At 41.8% G+C, this 15,500-nt stretch overlaps 1 protein-coding gene across 1 annotated transcript in view; it reads left to right on the top strand.

Moving 5' to 3' along the window:
* The window catches only part of C1H1orf43 (chromosome 1 C1orf43 homolog), an 86,094-nt gene extending 77,582 nt beyond the window's left edge, over positions 1–8,512 (top strand). The window contains exon 9 of the transcript XR_008401034.1: positions 8,377–8,512. The gene's annotated coding sequence lies outside the window, so the exon portion shown is untranslated. The remainder of the gene's footprint in view (positions 1–8,376) is intronic.
* The last annotated feature ends 6,988 nt before the right edge of the window (positions 8,513–15,500 follow it).

The following is a 15,500-nucleotide window of genomic DNA, read 5'->3' as shown; positions in this document are numbered from 1 at the left end:
TGGAACTCCATGCAATTTTCAGAAGCTCTTCAGTCATGGCCTCTTCTAAAGAAAGAATCGTTCATTTGTTTTCAGACAGACAATGTCACAACTGTGGCATATATCAATCATCAAGGAGGGACTCTCAGTCCTCTGGCTATGAAAGAAGTATCTCGAATACTGGTATGGGCGGAATCCAGCTCCTGTCTAATCTCTGCGGTTCATATCCCAGGTATTGACAATTGGAAAGCGGATTATCTCAGTCGCCAAACGTTACATCCGGGCGAGTGGTCTCTTCACCCAGAGGTGTTTCTTCAGATTGTTCAATTGTGGGGACTTCCAGAAATAGATCTGATGGCTTCTCATCTAAACAAGAAACTTCCCAGGTATCTGTCCAGATCCAGGGATCCTCAGGCGGAAGCAGTGGATGCATTGTCACTTCCTTGGAAGTATCATCCTGCCTATATCTTTCTGCCTCTAGTTCTTCTTCCAAGAGTAATCTCGAAGATTCTGAAGGAATGCTCGTTTTTTCTGCTGGTGGCTCCAGCATGGTCTCACAGGTTTTGGTATACGGATCTTGTCCGCATGGCTTCTTGCCAACCGTGGACTCTTCCGTTAAGACCAGACCTTCTGTCACAAGGTCCTTTTTTACCATCAGGATCTCAAATCCTTAAATTTAAAGGTATGGAGATTGAACGCTTGATTCTTAGTCAAAGAGGTTTCTCTGACTCTGTGATTAATGCTATGTTACAGGCTCGTAGATCTGTATCTAGGAAGATATATTATCGAGTCTGGAAGACTTACATTTCTTGGTGTCTTTCTCATCATTTTTCCTGGCATTCTTTTAGAATTCCGAGAATTTTTCAGTTTCTTCAGGATGGTTTGGATAAAGGTTTGTCTGCAAGTTCCTTGAAAGGACAAATCTCTGCTCTTTCTGTTCTTTTTCACAGAAGGTTTGCTATTCTTCCTGATATTCATTGTTTTGTACAAGCTTTGGTTCGCATAAAACCTGTTATTAAGTCAATTTCTCCTCCTTGGAGTTTGAATTTGGTTCTGGGGGCTCTTCAAGCTCTTCCGTTTGAACCTATGCATTCACTGGACATTAAATTACTTTCTTGGAAAGTTTTGTTTTCTTTTGGCCATCTCTTCTGCTAGAAGAGTTTCTGAATTATCTGCTCTTTCTTGTGAATCTCCTTTTCTGATTTTCCATCAGGATAAGGCGGTGTTGCGAACTTCTTTTCAATTTTTACCTAAGGTTGTGAATTCTAACAACATTAGTAGAGAAATTGTGGTTCCTTCATTATGTCCTAATACTAAGAATTTCCGAAAGACTTTTAGTCTATTTGTTATCTTTTCCGGTTCTAGGAAAGGTCAGAAGGCCTCTGCCATTTCTTTGGCATCTTGGTTGAAATCTTTAATTCATCATGCTTATGTTGAGTCGGGTAAATCTCCACCTCAAAGGATTACAGCTCATTCTACTAGGTCAGTTTCTACTTCCTGGGCGTTTAGGAATGAAGCTTCGATTGATCAGATTTGCAAAGCAGAAACTTGGTCTTCTTTGCATACTTTTACTAAATTCTACCATTTTGATGTGTATTCTTCTTCTGAAGCAGTTTTTGGTAGAAAAATACTTCAGGCAGCTGTTTCAGTTTGATTCTTCTGCTTATAATTTCAGTTTTCTTATAAGATTTAAACTTTATTTTGGGTGTGGATTATTTTTCAGCAGAATTGGCTGTCTTTATTTTATCCCTCCCTCTCTAGTGACTCTTGCGTGGAAGATCCACATCTTGGGTAGTCATTATCCCATACGTCACTAGCTCATGGACTCTTGCTAATTACATGAAAGAAAACATAATTTATGTAAGAACTTACCTGATAAATTCATTTCTTTCATATTAGCAAGAGTCCATGAGGCCCACCCTTTTTTTGTGGTGGTTATGATTTTTTTGTATAAAGCACAATTATTCCAATTCCTTGTTTTTTATGCTTTCGCACTTTTTTCTTATCACCCCACTTCTTGGCTATTCATTAAACTGAGTTGTGGGTGTGGTGAGGGGTGTATTTATAGGCATTTTGAGGTTTGGGAAACTTTGCCCCTCCTGGTAGGATTGTATATCCCATACGTCACTAGCTCATGGACTCTTGCTAATATGAAAGAAATGAATTTATCAGGTAAGTTCTTACATAAATTATGTTTTTAGATAGTACAATATATGTGTAACAACAAGTTTTTAGTATGTGTGCACTAATGACCAATAAAATATAAACAGAATTGGTTTAAAATTTAAAAAGCGGGCTGAATTCCCTGTCTCTATCTGGGTGAATCCCTATAAAGGATTGTTTTCACTCTCTCTCTCTCTTTTTTCTGTATACAAATACTATTTAAAGGGTCGGCACCTCTTCTTACATGAGGAAATTTCTTAATTAATCTATTCTCAGCCTAAGAGCATCAGTATTTTTATATTTTCAAATTTCTATAGAAAGAAGCTATAATATTTTATAATGTTTTATAGCAGATGTGTCACCATAAATGACTTGGTTTTAAAGTGTTTGTGTCTACATTATTGAACTTGTAAAATGGAATGCACCTTCATTACTATAAGTTAAAAAATGTAGGTGCAAGCACTTTGAAATGCATTGTCCCCTATAAAACCCAGCCAGAAAGGCACAATCTCATGTCAAGGTCTCCTAATAATTAAACATTTTATAATACTATATCATACTATTTAATATCCCTTTAAATATAACATATAGGCTAAGGGTCCCCAGAACGTCCAGGAACTTATCGAGAACATTGTCAGGACTACCATTTTTCTTCCACATAACCTGTAGCATGTGCTAGTCAGTCCCTAGAATTAGTTACTGCATGGCAAACAGCAATCATCTATTGGCATTTGTTACAGTAAGTGTCTTCTTGCTAAACAGTGTAGATTGAGAGACAGACGACTAGATTACGAGTTTTGCGGTATGAGTGAAAAAGCAGCGTTAAGGCTCATAACGCTGCTTTTTCACTACCCCTGGTATTATGAGTCTTGCAGGTTTAGAGGCACCGCACACTTTTTTGGCCTTAACGGAAATTAACTTATTCAATTTGCATAAAGTCTTTTTCAATGGGGCTTCCATAGCGCCGATATTACAAGCTTTTTCTGGGAGGCCAAAAAGTGAGCGGTACAGCCTATCCCGCAAGATTCGTAACGCAATCTAAAGTCAGTAGTTATGAGTTTTACGCTACAAAGCTGTAGCATAAAACTCATAACTAAAGTGTTAAAAAGTACACTAACACCCATAAACTACCTATTAACCCCTAAACCGAGGCTCTCCTGCATCGCAAACACTAAAATTATTAACCCATAATCTGCCGCTCCCGACATCGCCGCCACTATAGTAAACATATTAACCCCTAACCCGCTGCACTCCCGCATCGCAAACACTAGTAAAATATTATTAACCTCTAATCTGCTAGAATTCTATCAGCCAATCGGAATTAAAGGTGAAAAAATCCTATTGGCTGATGCAATCAGCCAATAGGATTGACCTTCAATTCTATTGGCTGTTCCAATCAGCCAATAGAATGCGAGCTCAATCCTATTGGCTGATTGGATCAGCCTATAGTATTGAAGCTCAGTCCTATTGGCTGATTGCATCAGCCAATAGGATTTTTCACCTTTGATTCCAATTGGCTGAATTCTATCAGCCAATCGGAATTCAAGGGACGCCATCTTGGATGACATCACTTAAAGGAACCTTCATTCGGGAAGAAGACTTCGATTGAAGAGGATGCTCCACGCCGGATGTCTTGAAGATGGACCCGCGCCGGATGGATGAAGATAGAAGATGCCGTCTGGATGAAAACTTTTGCCTGTCTGGAGGACCATTTCTGGCGGCTTGGATGAAGACTTCTCCTGGCTTCGTTGAGGACTTCTTGCCGCTTCGCTGAGGACTTCTCCTGGCTTCGTTGAGGATGGATGTCCGATCTTCAAAACTGTAAGTGGATCTTCGGGGGTTAGTGTTAGGTTTTATTAAGGGTTTATTGGGTGGGTTTTAGTTTTAGATTAGGGTTTGGGCAATTGAAAAAGAGCTAAATGTACTTTTAAGGGCAATGCCCATCCAAATGCCCTTTTCAGGGCAATGGGGAGCTTAGGTTTTTTTAGTTAGGATTTTATTTGGGGGGTTGGTTGTGTGGGTGGTGGATTTTACTGTTGGGGGGTTTCTATTTTTTTTACAGGTAAAAGAGCTGATTTCTTTGGGGCAATGCCCCGCAAAAGGCCCTTTTAAGGGCTATTGGTAGTTTACTTTAGGCTAGGGTTTTTTTATTTTGGGGGGGCTTTTTTATTTTGATAGGGCTATTAGATTAGGTGTAATTAGTTTAAATATCTGATAATGTCTTTTTTTATTTTGTGTAATTTAGTGGGGGGGGTTTTGTAATTTAGGTAATTGTATTTAATTTAGGTAATTTATTTAATTGTAGTGTAAGGTTAGGTGTTAGTGTAAAACAGGTTAGGTTTTATTTTACAGGTAAATTTGTATTTATTTTAGCTAGGTAGTTAGTAAATAGTTAATAACTATTTACTAACTAGTCTACCTAGTTAAAATAAATACAAACTTGCCTGTAAAATAAAAATAAACCCTAAGCTAGCTACAATGTTATATTATATTAGTTATATTGTAGCTAGCTTAGGGATTATTTTATAGGTATTTAGTTTTAAATAGTAATTATTTAGGTAATGATAGCAATTTTTATTTAGATTTATTTTAATTATATTTAAGTTAGGGGGTGTTAGGGTTAGACTTAGGTTTAGGGGTTAATAAATTTAGTATAGTGGAGGCGGCATTGGGGGCAGCAGATTAGGGGTTAATAAATGAAGGTAGGTGGCGGCGATGTTAGGGGTGGCAGATTAGGGGTTAATAATATTTAAGTAGTGTTGGCGATGCGGGAGTGCGGGGGTTTAGGGCTTAATATGTTTATTATAGTGGCGGCGATGTCGGGAGTAGCAGATTAGGGGTTAATAAGTATAATACAGGTGTTGGCAATGTCAGGGCGGCAGATTAGGGGTTAATAAGTGTAATATTAGGGGTGTTTAGACTCGGGGTTCATGTTAGGGTGTTAGGTGTAAACATACATTTTGTTTCCCCATAGGAATCAATGGATCTGTGTTACGGAGCTTTACGCTGCATTTTTGCAGGTGTTAGACTTTTTTTCTGCCGTTTCTCCTCATTGATGTCTATGGGGAAATCGTGCACGAGCACGTATAACCAGTTCACTGCAGCTTTCAGCAGCGCTGGTTTTGGAGTGCGGTATGGAGCAGATTTTTGCTCTAAGCTCACTTCTTGCCTGTTAACGCCGGGTTTATGAAAACCTGTAATACCAGCGCTGTAGGGAAGTGAGCGGTGACAATAACTTGCAAGTTAGTACCGCACCGCTCTTACCGCAAAACTCGTAGTCTAGCCGAGAGTGAATTAAAGGGACATAAAACCCCAATTATTTCTTTCATGATTCAGATAGAGCATACATTTGTAAAAAAAACTTTCTACTTTACTTCTATTATCAGTTTTGCTGCATTCTCTTGCTATCCTTTGTTTCAAGGAGCAGGGAGCTAGCTGAACACATTGGTAAGCCAATAAGAAGAGGCATATATGTGAAGTCAGTAATCAGCAGCTAGCTCCCAGCGTCTGAGCCTACCTAGGTATGCTTTTCAACAAAGGATACCAAGGAAACTAAGCAAAATAGATAACTAAATTGGAAAATTGTTTAAAATTGTATGCAGTCTGTCTTCCCTTTAAGAGTCTCAAAATTATTTTAACCCCTTAAGGACCAGACATTTCAGACTAAAACTTCCCCCAAAAGAGTATGTTTAGCATTTTTGCCATCACTACATTTAAACAGAAATAGAGCCTTCTTTATATTTACCTATCAAAACTATATATATATTTTTAGTAGACAACCCAAAGTATTGATCTAGGCCCATTTTGGTATATTTCATGCCACCATTTCACCGCCAAATGCGATCAAATTTAAAAAATCGTTAGCTTTTTCACAAAGTTTAGGTTTCTCACTAAAATTATTTACAAACAGCTTGTGCAATCATGATGACACAAATGGCTGTAAAAGCTTATCTGGAATCCCCTTTATTCATAAATAGCAGACATATATGGCTTTGCCATTTTTTTTTAGTAATTAGAAAGCCGCTAATTGCAGCTGCGCACCACACGTTTATTATTCTCAGGAGCGAAGGGGTTAATCTGGTAGCTTGTAAGGTTAATTTTAGTTATAGTGTAGACATTACCCTCCCACAATACCCTCCCACCTGAAACTTCCCACCCCCCGATCCCTACGTGACCCCTCTCAAATGTCTCTCTTCCCTCCCCCACCCCCCGAATGGTCACCCCCATCTTAAGTACTGGCAGAAAGTCTGCCCGTATGAAATTATTAGTTTGTTTTTTTTTTATATTTTTTTTATATTTTCTGCAGTGTAGGATCCCCCAACCTCCCTGATCCCCCCCCAAACAGCTCTCTAAACCTCCCCCCTCTACCTATTAGCCGCCATCTTAGGTACTGGCAGCTGCCAGTACCCAGTTTGCTATATTTTTTATTTATTTAAAAAACAACAACAACATTTTTTTCTGTTATATTGGTGACCCCCCCCTCATTACCCTCCCCCCTCCCCCTTCCAGATTGCTTTTCCATCCTCTTATCCCCTTTCCACTAAAGGAGCCTCTCTCCCTCCTCCCCTCCTCCCCTCCCTCCTTCCCACTCACTGACCTGTAATCAATTTTTTTTCGTAGTGTAGCAGTCCCACCCACTTCCGCCCCCCTCCAGCGATGGGCCTCCCTCCTTACCCTCCCACCCATCATTGATCGGCACCACCACTGCCGATGCACAGAGGGCAGCAAAGTGGCCCTCTCTGCATTGGTAACTCTGCCCGCCTATTTCTGCACTGCCACACTCATGGCCAAAGATCGAGATTGTGGCAGAGAGAGGCCCATGACAGCAGCGTCGTACAGGTCCTTAAGGGCATAACCACGAGCGTCGTACAGGGTATGTCGCTGGTCTTTAAGGGGTTAACAGAAAAAATATCCATGTAATTATACCAGCAGTTTGTTCTATGCAAAATGAAATTTAAGAAAAACTGGATAAATGGAATACATATTAGTACAGATTAATGTGCATATAGGTTAACAAAGCATATTTTATCATATTGTATGTATCAAATGGTAACTCAAAACAGGTATAGAGACTGTATTGATAAAACACTGGTGTGATGCTTTAAGGGACAGTCTAGTAAAAATTTTATTTTAAAGATTCAGATAGGGCATGCAATTTTAAACAACTTTCCAATTTACTTTTGTCATCAAATTTGCTTTGTACTCTTGGTATTCTTTGTTGAAAGCTAAATCTAGGTAGGTTCATATGCTAATTTCTAAGCTCTTGAAGGTCGCCTCTTATCTCAGTGCATTTGTACAGTTTTTCACAGCTAGACAGCGCTAGTTTGTGTGTGCTATATAGATAACATTGTGCTCATGCCCGTGGCGTTACCTATGAGTCAGCACTGATTGGATAAAATGCAAGTCTGTCAAAAGAAATGAGATAAGGGTGCAGTCTGCAGAGGCTTAGGTACAAGGTAATCACACGAGTAAAAAGTGTATTAAAGGGACATTAAAAACTTTGAGATGGTAATATAAACTGATAAATCACATAAATAAATAAAACTATGCAATATACTTTCATTATTTATTTTGTCCCTTTTTCCTGTAATTCCATTCTGAAATTGTGAGATTTTTAGTTCCTGTCAGAAATGGAAGTGCAGAACACTGTTACATTCCACACAGCCATTGGCTGCACACACAAGTGACCTATTTATAAGTGTCCCTAATTGGCCACAGCAGAGAAAGTAACATAAGTTACAACATGGCCGCCCTCATTGTTTTAAAGGGGTAGATTTAATAAGCAGCGGATGCTGATTTCTACACCCGTAGTTTCCGGTTCAGAATGATTGACACCCCCTGCTAGTGGCCGATTGGCAGTGAATGTGCAGGGGCGGTATAACACAAGCATTTCACAAGAAATGCTTGTGCAATGTTAAATGCAGACAGCAGATGTTGTCGACATTTAGCGATGCCGGGCAGACATGATTCGCAACACTGAATCTTGTCCGTCCGGCATTTAATAAATTGACCCCATAGACACTAAAACTTTACACTTATGTTGTCAATATTTAAACAACTAATGAAACATTATTCTCAGACTAATCTTTTATTTGAATGCATCATCCTATCTAGCATTTGTTTAGTGTCGCTTATGCAAAATTGGGAAATAAAGATTATCTGTCTTGTTAAACAATAATAATTCTGGAGTACACTGTCTCCTTTAAGCCTTCAGCTGCTGTGCTTGTTTTGTAGGTTCGCAGAGCGGCTCTGCAAAAGCTCCTGCAGGATGAACAGAAGCAATATCAGGAAGAGCTAAACCGCCTAGGCAAAAGTTTCTATGTACAGAGACTCTAAATTTACAGAATAAATTGTCTCTCCCTACACACTACAGGCTGCATTTTATTTATTTATTTTTTAAAATCAAAACTTCACACACAAAAAAAAAGAAAAAACAGTAAATAAATTATTTAAAATACAGAAATCAGAAAAAACTAATTTAATTGACTTTTACAAAAATTACACAATTTAAATTTTGATTATAACATTATACATTCTTCGACCATCTCCAGTGGAGGCAAAGCCAGACTGAGGTAATTGTGAGGTGGGAGGGGTTTTATAAAGCTCTTGATCAATGTATAATGGTATATGAAGATGTGCATTTGATTCTTTAGAGAGTGGGTTTCTCAGTCTATATTGAGGCCTGGTTTCCCCTCACAGAGGGATGTATATGGGGTATGGTTTGTGACTCGTTGTTCGCCTCATGGGAGATCTGTTACAGACCCTCCATTATTGGTTGCAGGGAATTCTCTTTTGCCTATTTCTATGGATCTACAATTTACTCCTTTTCAGTAACCTCTGCTGATATGTTTCAGTACTGGTTTGGCTTTCTACTGGTTATTTACTGGTAGATAAGTGTTAATTGGTAAGTATTATTCTCTCATTTACACACTCAATAGCTTTAATGTGGACACTTATATGTGTGTGTATATATATACATATATACATACATACAGGGCTTGACATTTCCTGTGGTCCTCTAGTCCTAGACGTCTTAGAAATTTCAGCGGACAACTTAGAAATTTGACTTTTTCCTATCTTTTGAGTGGACTAGTAACTTTTTCTCTTGGGCTAGTGACTTTTAACCCCTGACTAGTAAACCATAGGGATATTTTTCCACCCTTGTATGTATGTATATATGTGTATATATATATATATATATATATATATATATTTATTTATTTATTTATTTTTATTTTTATTTCTTTCCTAAGATATGGAGAGTCCACAACGTCATTCAATTACTAGTGAGAATATCACTCCTGGCCAGCAGGAGGAGGCAAAGGTGTCACTCACCTACCCATAATCCCCAGTCATTCTCTTTGCCTCTGTCAATGGAGAAGTTGAAGTTTGGTGTCTGAAGATATTAATTCCTTTGATGGGTTCTTTTCCCTGCAAGCAAGGATTTGGGTTTAGCTGAGTCCATGTCAATCTCTTCAGTAGAGTAGTGGTGGCTTTTAAGCAGTTAGGAAGTTATGAGGTAGTCCTTGCTTTGTTTCCTAGCACATTGCTGCCCATGGTACAGAAAGCCAGAGTTGGTTACTCTGTTCTTTATTTTTCTACAGGTCTCTGTAAGGAGTATGTGTCGTTTCACGCCTTGTGAGCTGTCTTCCTGCCGGACAGCTAGACTGCAGGTAAGTGCTTTTGTCTTCTAGGTCTTGGAGACTTGCACTTCAGAAGAATATGCCATATGCAGTAGATCATCTACTGTAGATGGGAACATTTTTAAAATCCTTTATACAGGGTTTTCTTTGGTAGTGGGCAGGCACATTATGTATGTTGAGACTAGGGGTTAATCTTTCCTTTATTGGGACATTTTTCCTCTTTGGGCTAATTTTGTTAAAATACTTTATTAGTATGTGTGTGGCTTATGTTTTAAACAGGGATTTATGTATAAACTTGGTTGGTTTTCTTTGCTTGCTTAGCTAGAACAGGCTAACTGACAGACTGCTTGAGCGTTTGTGTAAATTAAGCTACGGTGTTGTAGGCAGAGGGAAACACGCACCTTTTACTTGCTGCATAGTTTCCTCCCTCTGCCGGTCATGTGACTTCTCTCTGCTGTCGGATATTCACTGAGGGTAGCGGCATCATTGAATTTCAGTCTCTTCAGTGTAGATCTACTATATGATCGTTTTAGAGACTTCTGGCAGCCAGATTGTGTGTACGTTTTACGGTAAGGCACCTCAGCCTGTCTGAGGTGTAGGGGGCCTGATTGGTTTATTATTTTAAAGAATTTTTGCATAATGTTAAGCAGCTGGGGTATTAAAATTCTTAAAGTGACAGTGTATTTAAAACATTTCTACAATTTGGGGAACTTTTTATTTAGTATTATGGACATGCACCAAGACTCTGTGTCTTGTGACAAATGCTTGTTATGCCTTGAGGCACAAATTGTTTTGCCTGTGCAATTTTGTGCTGCATGATTAGCTAGAACACTTCAATTTAAAGATAAATTGTTGCCCTCTGAGCCCAATGTCTCTCAGGATGATGCTGTTCAGGCAATGCCACAGCTTTCTCCTCAAACGTCCCAAGCCTCTATGGCGTCACATACAGTGCACTGCAGTTCCTCTCAGCCTCCTGGAGGAGTTGATTTTCCTGCAGATTTTGCTGCACAGGTATCTTCTGTGGTATCTGCGGCATTATCTGCTTTTCCTATGCTGGGAAAACGCAAGAGGAAACTTAGACATTCAGATAGTAAGGTTTCTGTTCCACCTACTGCTATGCAGGTTGCCCTCCCTCATAAGTCTGATGAGGAGGATTCAGACAGTAATATTCCTTCATCTGATACTGAAGAAGTAAACTTCAGATTTAAGCTTGAACACCTTTGTGTACTGTTAAAGGAGGTATTGGCTACTTTGGAAGACTCTGATACTTCTGTCGTTGTCAACCCTAAGAAGTCTAATAAACTTAATAAATACTATGATGTTCCTTCCTCTGTGGAAGTTTTTCCTGTCCCAGAATGTGTAACAGAGATTAATTCACAAGAATGGGAGAAGTGAGGGATTCCTTTCTCCCCGTCTCGCGTATTTAAAAAGATGTTTCCTGTTGCTGACTCCATTAAAGATTCTTGGCACAGGGTGCCTAAAGTAGAAGGGGCTATTTCTACTCTGGCTAAAAGAACTACGATCCCTATAGAGGATAGCTGCTCCTTTAAGGATCCCATGCACACAAAACTGGAAACTTATTTGAAGAAGATATATGTTCATCAAGGTCTTCAATGGCAATATGCAGTTTGTGTTGCCACAGTAGCAAGTGCGGAATCTTATTGGTGCAATGCCTTTTCTGAATCAATTTTAGTAGAGACTCCGTTGGAGGAGATTCAAGATAGGATTAAGGCTCTCAAACTAGCCAATTCCTTTATTTGTGATTCTAACATGCAAGTTATTAGACTGGGAGCCAAGATGTCTGGCTTCTCTGTTCTAGCCTGTAGGGCATTGTGGCTAAAATCTTGGTCAGCTGATGTTACCTCTAAGTCCAAGCTTCTGGCGCTTCCTTACAAGGGTAAGACCTTGTTCGGAACCTGGTCTGGTAGAAATAATTTCTGATATTATGGGTGGAAAAGGGTCTTTTCTACCACAAGACAAGAAGAACAGACTCAAAGGACGTCAAAGTAATTTTCGTTCCTTTCGTAACTTCAAAGGTCATTAGTCTTCCTCTCCTTCCAAGCAGGAGCATTCCAAGTCTTCTTGGAAGCCCAATCCGTCTTGGAATAAGGGGAGGCAATCAAAGAAACCCTCAGTTGAGTCTAAGTCAGCATGAAGGGTCGGCCCCCGGTCTGGGATCAAGTGGGGGCAGACTTTCCCTGTTTTGTCAAGCATGGAGACGAAATGTCACAGATCCTTGGGTTGTGGACATAGTATCTCAGGGTTACAAAATAGAATTCAAAACCTTCCCTCCCAGGGGCATATTCCACCTCTCAAGATTATCTTCAGACCAGGTAAAAAGAGAGGCATTCTTGAACTGCGTTCAGGACCTTTCCTCCCTGGGAGTGATTGTTCCAGTTCCAGTAAGGGAACAGGGTCTAGGATTCTATTCAAATCTGTTCGTGGTTTCCAAAAAGAGGTAACTTTTAGACCCATTTTAGACCTAAAGTGCCTCAACAAGTTTCTCAGGGTACCGTCCTTCAAAATGGAAGCCATTCGTTCCATTGTTCCTTTGGTCCAAGAGGGTCAGTTCAGAACAACCATAGACCTGAAGGACGCGTATCTTCATGTTCCCATCCACAGGGATCATCACAAATTCCTGAGATTCACCTTTCTAGACAAATACTATCAGTTTGTGGCTCTTCCATTTGGACTTGCCACAGCTCCCAGAATTTTCTCAAAGGTTCTGGGGGCTCTCTTGGCAGTGATCAGGTCTCGGGAATTGCAGTGGCGCTATACCTGGATGACATATTGGTTCAGGCACCATCTTTATAACAAGCAAAGTCTCATACAGAGATCTTGTTGTTTTTTCTACGTTCCCATGGTTGGAAAGTGAATCTGGAAAAGAGTTCCCTTGTTCCAGCTACAAGAGGGGTTTTCTTAGGGACCATAATAGATTCTCTATCTATGAAAAGCCAGAAAATCCAAAATTCTCTCCTCTTGCCTCTCTCTTCAGTCTACTGTTCAGCCATTAGTGGCCCAATATATGGAGGTAATTGGTCCGATGGTCGCTTCCATGGACATCATTCCCTTGGCTCAATTCCATTTGAGAGCTCTGCAATTATGCATGTTTAGACAATGGAACGGAGACCATTCGGATCTGTCTCAGAGGATAGATCTAGACCAGTTGACAAGAGACTCTCTCCTGTGGTGGCTTTCTCAGGACCATCTGTCTCAGGGCACATGCTTCCGGAGACCTTCCTGGGTGATTGTGACCACGGACACCAGCCTGCTATCCTGGGGAGCAGTCTGAGACTCGTTAAAGGCGCAGGGACTATGGACTCGGGAGGAGTCTGCTCTCCCTATAAACATCTTGGAGTTGAGAGTGATTTACAATGCTCTGATGGCTTGGCCTCAATTGTCTTTAGCCCAGTTTATCAGGTTTCAGTCGGATAACATCACCTCAGTGGCTTACATCAACCACCAGGGAGGAACTCAGAGTTCCTTAGCCATGAAGGAGGTGGCACACATTATTCAGTGGGCGGAAGCTCACAATTTTTGTCTATCTGCCATCCACATTCCTGGAGTGGACAACTGGGAAGTGGGTTTCCTGATCAGACAGACATTTCATCCCGGGGAGTGGGCTCTCCATCCGGAGGTGCTCTCCAGGTTAACCCTCAAATGGGGGGTGCCGGAGTTGGATCTGATGGCGTCTCGGCAGAACGACAAGCTTCCAAGGTACGGTTCAAGGTCAAGAGATCCTCAGGCCGCTTACTATTTCCTCCGTTTGCGCTCCTTCCACAAGTTATTGTTCGTTTCAAACAAGAGAGAGCATTGGTAATTTTATTAGCTCCTGCATGGCCTCACAGGATCTGGTATCCAATGGAGGAAGGACACTCCATTGTGGGGTATTTCCTGGAGTTCAGGGACCGATTGACTAGAGTGCGAGAGAACCTTCAGATTGCCCAAGGTAGGCAGAAGCAGTGGTAAGACAGGAATGCTCTTAACCGCACATTAGACGTAGGGCAGAAGGTTCTGGCCCTGAAGCCTACCAAGACAGACAAGCTACAGGCTTTCTGGCAGGGACCCTATCGAGTGGTAGAGCAACTCTTCGATACAACCTACCTGGTAGCCAAATGTTCAGATGTACAGGTCCACCGGACCTTTGATGTGAACATGCTGAAGGCCTACCAGGAGAGGCCCGAGGAGGTAGCCACCATATGCGCTCCTACCATGGAGGACTCAGAGAGTCTCCCCATGCCAGAGATATCCGGGCGGAATAGGGTGCCCGCAGGCATAGGGGACATAAAGTTAGATGGGAGGCTAGGGATTGTGCAGACGGAGTCAGACAGGTATTAGAGAGTCGACGAGACATGTTCTCCACTGACCCTGGGTACACCACAGTAGCGGTGCATGGAGTGGAGACCCCGGTACAGGCAGCCGGTGTACCGGGTCCCCGACGCAGTTAGGAAAAGAATGCACAGCGAGCTCAGGGAGATGCTGGACACAGGCCAACAGTCCCTGGGCATCCACGGTGGTGCTGGTACCCAAGCGGGACGGAACCACGCGATTTTGCGTAGACTCAACGACAGAACCAAGACCGATGCCTATCCCATGCCCTGGGTGGACAACCTCCTAGACTGCATCACCCGCGGTAACTTCCTGACCACCTTAGACCTGTGCAAGGGGTACTGGCAAATTCCCCTGGATCCGGAATCTATTCCGAAGTCGGCATTCATCATTCCATTAGTCCAGTATCGGTTTAAAGTCATGCCGTTTGGGATGAAGAATGCTCCGGCGACCTTCAAGAGGATGGTATATCACCTCCTTGATGGCCTCCATGATTATGCCTGCGCATACCTGGATGACATTGCAGTCTACAGCGATACCTGGGAGGACCACCTGGTCCACCTAGGTACCATTCTGGACTGCATCAAGGTTGCGGGTCTGACGCTTAAGTCAGACAAATGTATGGTAGGGCGCTCGGAGGTCCAGGAACCTTGGGCACTGAGTAGGCTGCGGAAAGCAGCGTCTGGAGCTGGCCAAGATTGAAGCAGTTGCGAACTGGCCAACCCCAAAGATCAAGACCGGGTCTTAGCCTTCCTAGGGACAGCAGGGTACTACTGCAAGTTTGTCCCCAACAATAGTGCCCTGGCCAAACCTTTGACAGACCTGACAAAAAAAACATTTATCCCAACAAGTTCTGTGGTCCATCGAGTGTGAGGCCGCCTTCCAAAACCTAAAGACAGCTCTAACTTCAGCCCCTATCCTGGCCGCTCCTAACCTATCCAAATGTTTTTGTGTCCTTCCAGATGGCTTTATGTTCGGGTTGGGAGCAGTGCTAAGCCAGGTGGATGAGGAGGGCCATGATCACCACGTAGCCTATATCAGCAGGAAGCTACTGCCTAGGGAGGTAGGTTATGCCGCAGTGGAAAAATAATGCTTGCCACTGGTGTGGACCCTTAAGAAACTGCAACCTTACTTATACGGAAGGGCCTTCACTGTGCTCACTGACCACAACCCCCTGGTCTGGCTCAACAGAGTTTCTGGGGACAAAAGACTGCTGTTGCGGTGAAGCCTAGCCTTGCAGCCCTTCAATTTTACTATTCAGTACCGACCAGGAAGGAGCAATGGCAATGCTGATGGACTCTCCCGGCAAACTGAATTGGAGTTACTCCCCGGATAGCCCCAGGCCAACCCGTGTGTGAATCTAGCCTGGTCTGCCAGACTTTTCAG

This window comes from Bombina bombina, chromosome 1, assembly GCF_027579735.1.
Source record: "Bombina bombina isolate aBomBom1 chromosome 1, aBomBom1.pri, whole genome shotgun sequence".
In the NCBI taxonomy this organism is placed as follows: Eukaryota; Metazoa; Chordata; class Amphibia; order Anura; family Bombinatoridae; genus Bombina; species Bombina bombina.
The sequence above is the reverse complement of the archived record's forward strand: the minus strand, read 5'-3'. Positions and strand labels throughout refer to the sequence as shown.